Source organism: Ptychodera flava, chromosome 14 (genome assembly GCF_041260155.1).
Source record: "Ptychodera flava strain L36383 chromosome 14, AS_Pfla_20210202, whole genome shotgun sequence".
Lineage (NCBI taxonomy): Eukaryota > Metazoa > Hemichordata > Enteropneusta > Ptychoderidae > Ptychodera > Ptychodera flava.
Window position 1 is genome coordinate 20,643,237 of NC_091941.1, and position 7,902 is coordinate 20,651,138.

At 43.7% G+C, this 7,902-nt stretch overlaps 1 protein-coding gene across 3 annotated transcripts in view; it reads right to left on the reverse strand.

Annotated features, from left to right (window-relative positions):
* The window catches only part of LOC139149703 (homeobox protein OTX2-like), a 36,784-nt gene extending 30,876 nt beyond the window's left edge, over positions 1-5,908 (reverse strand). For 2 of the 3 annotated variants that reach the window (XM_070721578.1, XM_070721576.1), the window contains exons 1-2: positions 5,775-5,908; positions 5,233-5,368 (exon numbers count right to left, since the gene is read on the reverse strand). The gene's annotated coding sequence lies outside the window, so the exon portion shown is untranslated. Of the gene's footprint in view, positions 1-5,232; positions 5,369-5,739 lie in introns of all 3 variants that reach the window. The other variant, XM_070721579.1, reaches the window with a different exon arrangement.
* Between the last annotated feature and the right edge of the window lie 1,994 nt (positions 5,909-7,902).

A 7,902-nucleotide genomic window follows, 5' to 3' on the forward strand; every position in this document is an offset into this window, starting at 1 on the left:
TATATATATATATATATATATATATATATATATATATATATATATATATATATATATATAACAATAGAGAGTCTATATAATCGTCGACTCAATACATTGTCTTCTGTTAACGGTTAAGTATGTTACCAATTGTGATTGAACACAATTTTGTAAATAAAATGAAGGAAAAACAGCGCGGCAAGCGACGACATCCGGGTCATTCAATTATTCATTAAACAAATCAACGGTGTAAAATTATTGAGTGGGTTCGTGCATGTGTGCGTCCCTTCCGTCGAGTTAAAACGCCTAGCTGCCAGGCGTTCGTTTGACGGCCTCGAATCTACTGAGTCACCATTATTGTGATGTTTGTTGCCGTTGTTTCGCTCTCAAATGATATCTTTTTGAACTCGGGTTTCTCGTCATTCGGCCCCCATACGAGCAAATCCCCGTCTAATTAATTACCGGTGGCTTTTTTCCCCACTTTGCTCTCGTTCTGCTTTTCGTCAGCGTGCAGACCCCGCCGTGTCAGTGTGTGACACTGGTAATACTTGCTCGGGTTCGAATGTTTAGCTGTGTCTCTTTCATGTCATTTTTTATTGTTATGTTTTTTTAAAAACAAACTCGCCTTCCAATTCACGACTTCAAATATATCTGTGGTGTTACTGCACCGCCCTATATACAGACGATGGCGTCAGCTGTTTTCGCCGTAGCTTTGGTCACACATTTCGGAGGCGAACAAACAAAAGTCTAACAAATATACAATATTTTGAAGTTAAATTTATTTTAGATGTAATGACATAAAGAACACAAGTGAATAAATTATATAACGTCTCTCTTGTTTTCTTGAGAATTATGCGAACAGTGATAGTCCAACCTTTAATGCGATTACTCGCCGCTCTAATGGGGAATAGACCCAGACGCAAAACTTGTTTCCATTTGTGTGTGGATTAATTGGATTTCTTTTAACCGCCTTCGTCATATTATGATCGAGTTTTGATTGAAATTGATGCGTCACATAATTTGTTGTCGATTTACCCAGCGTATGGCATCCGTGCGCGGGGAGACACGCTATAATTTTGCTGATGCGCTGACTATTCACTGAAATGTACATTGTATCCCGCGCAGTCGACGGATTTTCCTCGGACACCATCCAGCGGTGCGCGATGCACTGTCCATGTTCCCGTCTGGTTGGATCACACCTACTATTTTTCGCGCCCTTCATCGGATCGATTTCACGTTCAAGATGAACAACGACCACCGAGCTACGGCCAGCGCTGACTCCCTCTGGCGAACCAAATAGGCCCCAGCTGAAACTTTTTAAAAATATTTCTCCAGCCTCTTCCTTGGGAACCGTAGCGTCATGAGACAGAATTTTGTGTGTGTGCATGCCTGGCGACGAAAAACACACAGACGAATAAATCTGTTGAGTTGGGGTAACACAAAAAGTCTGTCGTCCCGCGAAGCGTGCGTCTACTGCCCTTGTAGTATTGGCGGCAATGAGGGGGTAGTACCGTCACTGTGTTGTTACTGCAATAAAGCTATTGTTTGGTAAATACCATATCAAAACATATTTTCACTGCAACTACCTGTGTATTTACTTTGAGCGATCACCCTGCCATGTTAATTGCAGTTGCTGACTGAAAAATCAGAAATGTACACAGTCCTGACAGGGGCTAAATCATTAATGAGCTCGCGAGAATTAATCAGTCTGTTTCATTCCCTGGCCGCTCGCATCGCCCTCCAAATGATTCAGTCGACAAATCTCTGGGTACATGTGCGGACCCTTCGCGTCGCGAAGCCCTTTTTGTTTCTTTCGCCACCGTGACGGCGAGCTCGGTCTCGGGGCTAAATCGCGAGAATGAACATTGGCATCGGGCATCAAATATGTACATTTCAATTGGATGGATTGTGTTTCGATTACAATTAATTATTAACTACAATAACCGTGTGGCCATTATGATTAACGCGAGATAGCGATCGGAATGGACATCTGACGAGAAATTGTTCACCTCAGAAACCGATTCTAATTTCGCCGTTTAAAATACACTAGTACAAGCGGTGAACATAATTCTTGTGTATGTGTATTGTAGGTGCCGGCTGACAGTTGTATGTTCATACGCACGGGCGACTCAAGTGTGGACCTCTAACCCGCTGCATATAGTCTGTTCGGCATTATTGCTGTAATTCAACAATTACAAAGCAAATGCTACTTTGTTCCCTGGTATCTCTATAATCTACACCTGAAGATCTTGTGAAACTCTCAGCTAGGTTGACGTCCCAACGAGGGAGGACACGGTCGCCGCCATCTTGAAGTCGCTATGTTGATAGTGCGAGCTCCTCCAGTGGTAAACTGAATATCTAAGAAAATGCAAAGCACGCAACCGTTATTTATAACGTGCCATGATACAAAAGCTATACTTGACGGTTTTAGGTGAATACCAGATTGATGTGATCCTTGTTTAGTTCTGATCAAAACGTGTTCAGTTCTCACTTTTTCGTCGCATATCTTCACGGTGTTTCGTCAGGCGAATCGAGTCAACAATTCTATCTCGCCTTTTCGAACGATTTTCGTTGACTTTGCCCTTATTTGGTGTTTGAGGCGCTCTCACGCCCAAACCTATGCAAATAAACGTGGAAAATTCTTCGGCGTTCGAAAACATTCGTTAACTTTTCGCTCGTCAGCGGTTGACGAGCTCGGAGTTCCTGCAAGGAGCGCGCGGTAATGCACACACACAGGCATTCATGCTTTCCTTTTCTCCATACGAAACAATACGTTCGTCGGATCCGTCTTAAAAAAAAACCTCCAAAGAACTAATCGAAAGTTTTGACACGGGCAGAGCTGCAAGACAATGGAGAGAGCGAGCGGAGTCCAGACCGATACCGAACGTCAATATGAATACGAACAATGAAGCGAGTTATGACACCACAGTCGCCGGGTGTCTTTTTCACATTAATCCGAGCATAAGGAGCGAGAATGAACCGTGCAAATAAAATTGTCATCCCGTCAAAATTTTGCAACCGGGTCGTGTTTGATCTGTTGCATCGCGGCCGTAGGTTTGCTGAAACCAGACTGGGAACGCCGCCTCGAGTTTGCGCCGTGAAAACAAACTATCGATTTTAAACTGTTGGGCAAGAGGCGTGTTTGAATTTGGTGGACACACGTTTGTCAAATACACGGATACCATACAAGTGTTTTAGTGCCCAAAGTATACTAAATTGTTAACCTGACAACGGAGGGTTGCCAAGCATTTTAGCGAGTTCAATGACTTGTCGGGACCCGCGTTACGGCTTACGTAAACGTGTTTGTTCATTCAATTTTGGATATCTGCACCGACAGTGCCGGTTGTTGACTTGGGCCGAGTCGAGTGACTGAACGCCATATTTCGGAGCGGCGTACAGGGAGGGGAAACAAAAAGTGTGCGCACTGGATACACCCTCCACTTGTCTTGTCGCATATACAACCAAAACAAAAACACCAACGGGTACACATGTGGCGAGCCTTTTATGCAATCTCTGTCTGGCATCGTCGTTAGCGAGGGCGAAAACAATACGACATAATGTCGACACTAATAAAAAGGTGTTACAACAAGCAGAGTTCAAAGAATGGCACAGACGAATCGGCACCAAAAGACAATATTTGACAACATCCTAGTTGTGGCATGCTCAGTTTCATTAAAAAAAAACCCACTCGCACCGACCCATGAGCCGTCCAATTAACAAATACAAAATCATTGAAACCTATTAAAAACAATATTAGTTTGCCTCTTTCAACCTACTTGTAACTTCGATATTAGGGTCGCCTAGTGAAATTAAGAAAACGGTCTGAAGTGCTTATCTGAACACTGCGAAGAAGAGTAAAGTCCAGAGAAGGCTTCGCTTACTAATTAACAAAAAATGTCACCTTATCACGGTGCAGATCTTGCAGCATGAAGTAAGATAATATTTATCTATTACGTTAGTACAGTGCTGCCCTCGTGACAAATCACCGCCCTCAAAAAGGCAAAACACTACTATGTAAGGCACTCGTCTACTCACCCCCACCCCTAACCCCGACCCCTAAACGTATGAATATTCTTACCGGTAAACTTTGCAGGCCCTAGCTAACCGAAGAGACTTCTTAGGTAACTTGAAACGATGTCAAAAGGCGAAAGGGAAATCAACGAACGGAAAATGCTGGTCAAATAGACGTGGGCCCATTCCGAGGAGTCGACATTGGTAACCCGTGTTACCTCACCCAATCGGATTTGGATTTCTTTTTCGTGAACAAAAAGAGTAAAATACCTCGTGCGGCCATTGAAGCTTCTTTTTTTACGAGGGCAAATTTGGCGGGTGAACAGATCTCTTAACCCGGGGTCTCCGCCTTCGTAATTTGGCGTATAATGAAGTTACGAAGGTTTTATTGGTAGGCGACTGTTGTTGGACAGGGGTGTGAAATCTCTTGAATTGCCAATTTCGTTTCATGAATTATATATTGAAGCTAGTCGGATAATCAGAGCAAACAATCCACCGTGCTTTGCATTTTGTCCTGCTTTGCTTCTGTCTGTCCCCTTTGAAAAAAAAATAACACGGGGCCCGGTAATCCCTAAACACAAACAACGATCAACGAATATTGTTATCGCGAATAGATTTTGCCGGCTATACGCGTTTACACGCTTTCCTGGGGTAAACGCCGATACACGATTTGTGAGCACTTGGAGGGCTTCACAAGCAGGGCTTCAAAAAAACGGCCACTTACTCTCGCCCCCTCTCTCTCACACACACACTTAGGTGTGAATGAAGCAGTTCAAAAAAACCTTAACAAGGGCTTATTCTTCACTTGAATAAAAAAGTATCTAACGCGTTTTCACACTATTTACTGTTTTGTTGGCATTTTCTACACATTCGAGAGATCTTGTTTTATAATTAACGCTTAACATATGTCCTGTGCCATCGCTGCACACAACAGTTCCTCTGACAAATTGATTTCGGAGTCGCCGCTGCCCATTCTCGTCGTACTCTGTCGACTACTGCTGAAAGTTTTACACAACTTAAAAGTAATCGCCTGCCGCAGTTTTTTTTTAACTTCATAGGGCTTCTCTGCAATTATTTTGAGGATAGCAAAATGATAAACGTTCGATGCCAACTCATTATACTATTGTGAAAACACACATTATCAATATTAGCTTGACACGCTGTGATTGCTCACTGACAACCGAAGTTTTGATTGTAATAACACAGACCGTAATGTAATGTAATGCAATGTAATTTGCTCACCTATCTGTTGACTTGGACCGCTTAAGTGCTTTTCAGAGAGTTTCGTCTGCTGTGGTTTTGCTCTACTGGCTTGCAGCGCTAGCTCATGAAACAGCGGTAACGGTGACGATACCTGGGTCCACTCGGACGGGGATCCCTGTCAGCACAACCAAACAACCAGGATATTAGTACAACACGCAACGCCAAAAAAAGTGGCTCGTCGACTCGGCTCTCAACTAGACACACACGGGCCGTGCCCCGAGAGAGAACATACATGCGTGTATGTCAGTATGTCGGTATGTATGTATGTAGGCTCGCAAACACACACACGGGCATACGCCGCATACACTGTGTGACGGTTCAGCTCTCGCGACAGCACTGTACACAAGTCGTCTCACTACGGGGCTCTTTCAGTGAGTGTCTCGGAGTGAGCCAACTCCAGTAGAACGCAACGACACACCTGAATGGCTAATTGAGAAGCTAAGCCGAATCTAAAACAAGGCTTAACCTTGTTATAGGCAAGCTTACGTCGTGTAAATGCGAAAATGATTGTGATTGATCACCTTCACACGCTCGTACTCGGTCTCAAGCTGGACGCCTATAATAGTATTAGATTTACTGTAAGCCCCTCTCATGCAACAGGGGTACCCGCTCCGACCAATCAGCGAGCGACCTGCCCCCTCTACGTCATCGTGAGTTGAAATAGATGTATCGATCCGCACACGGCACTAACATCTGTGGGGTTTCACTGGTCATCGATAATGGAGACTAGATTTCCCATAATTTGTTTACTTAACTCGCGTCGAACATAACATTTTACTGACAACTCACGCGGTGTGATTCAAGCGTGTTCAATGTTTAGTTTCTGTAGAAAAACGGCGACGTTTGACGATAATTATGCCTTTCTAGTCCACAACATTGAGTGCGGAACAATACATTACTCCAGTGCGCCTCTTGACTTGAGCTGTTTCATTGAGAAAAAAGAGTACGACCTCTTTTCAGGTGTTGAAACAAATTATTCTAATTACCTATTACGGCGTCTAATCGGCATACTAATTGAAAAACTATACGCGATTAATCATTCTAATAAAAGCAAAACAAAATAAACAGAAGGAAACGTAATGTATGCATTGTCATGGCTACGAAATACTCCCCGGTTGTGAAAAAAGTACCTTGGTGCTTGATCGCTGGAACTTGACTTCTCAGACGAGACAAATAGCGCGATTTTCAAAAGTTATTTGGAAAAAACAGTTCTATATAATATCGTGATTGGTCAAAAAATAAACCACCGTCCAAGTCGATAAAGTACTTAAGTGTCACGTCAGGTTTTGGCGATGAGTGGTTAGTGAAGGGTCAGCGGGCAAGGCACGTTGTAACAGACCATAGCGCGCTCTTTCACGGTAGCAGAACCTACAAATGAGTGTTTTATTATGACAAATGACTTCAACTGCTCCCCGCATTACCATCAGAATGGCTGGCCGTGTTTACACTTTCCTCGCCGACGAAACCTACACCCCTTTTTTTGGCTTCGCACTCTCGTCTCGTACAGTTTGAGTCAAACACCTCAGTGTTTTGCCGGGGAGTTTTATTTTGTGATATGCCTTCCCTCGACACGATCGATCGATTCAGACTAGGTTTACATTCTAGGCCGGACACAACAGATGCCGACGGGGGGAATGGGACACATTCTATAGCACTTTTCAAATTTGTCCTAGCGAGACCATGAGACGTGTCCTTAGAATATGAGCGACATTGACTGGGGAAAAAAGGGAGACTCGAGCCGCTCCGAGGTTCCTACCACACCGCCGGAGGCTGCTGGCCGTGTTGATTGGAAGTAGTCCCCCGTTATTAATTTAGTTAAGCATCGGCAGTTCAAACCCATTAGCCTCTCATTAATAATTAAAGACTCTCACCCAGGACCGTGTTTATATGTCTCTGCGTACTATTTGTGTGTCTGTGTGTAGGATGTCATGTGATAGGGCAGAAAACTCCCCGAGACAAGGCAGGGAACAAAACCAAGGGAGAAAGCCAGGTAACGTGCCTACAGGATGGTATGAAAGAACATAAAGGCCGCGGTAAGGAGTTCTCAAAGACTTCAAAGGGTCCAAGACTGAATGACCAAACGTACTACCATTGTGCAGGTCTGTGTTGAGTTAAAAGGGGCAATGGTGAACCTATTCTGCGGCACTGCCCTGAGAGCGGGAGAGAAAACAGCGTATTAAGTGGGTTGCAGGAGAAAAAAAAAGGCAGCGCTCTGTTGGAGTGGGACATCTTGAGAGTTTGACAACCATTGCAGTTTTTTTTTTTCACTTTTAAACAATATGCACATACCGAAGCAAAAAAAAAAATAGCCGCAAAACTCTTGTCACCAAGCCGAGAATTACTAAACTAATTATCGCTTTTCGTTGTACAGCAGCTAATTCGTCCCCGCCAGTCCCACGAGTTCGCTCTTATATGGTTTCTTGCTCGTGGTTATAAACCAGTAAAATGGAAAAGGCTGAGTGAAAAGAGCTAATTGTAGGCAATAAAAGAACGCTGCACAGAACAGGACACTTGAATGAACCGTCTGGGCTTCTTGACCCGTGCATAGATTTCAAATAGTTCCGAAGGTTGCTAGAAACTTCTCTTGGTTGGTAAAAATGCCGACAAACTTAAAGGAAAAAATTCCACCCTCTGTCAATTTTTTTTTTT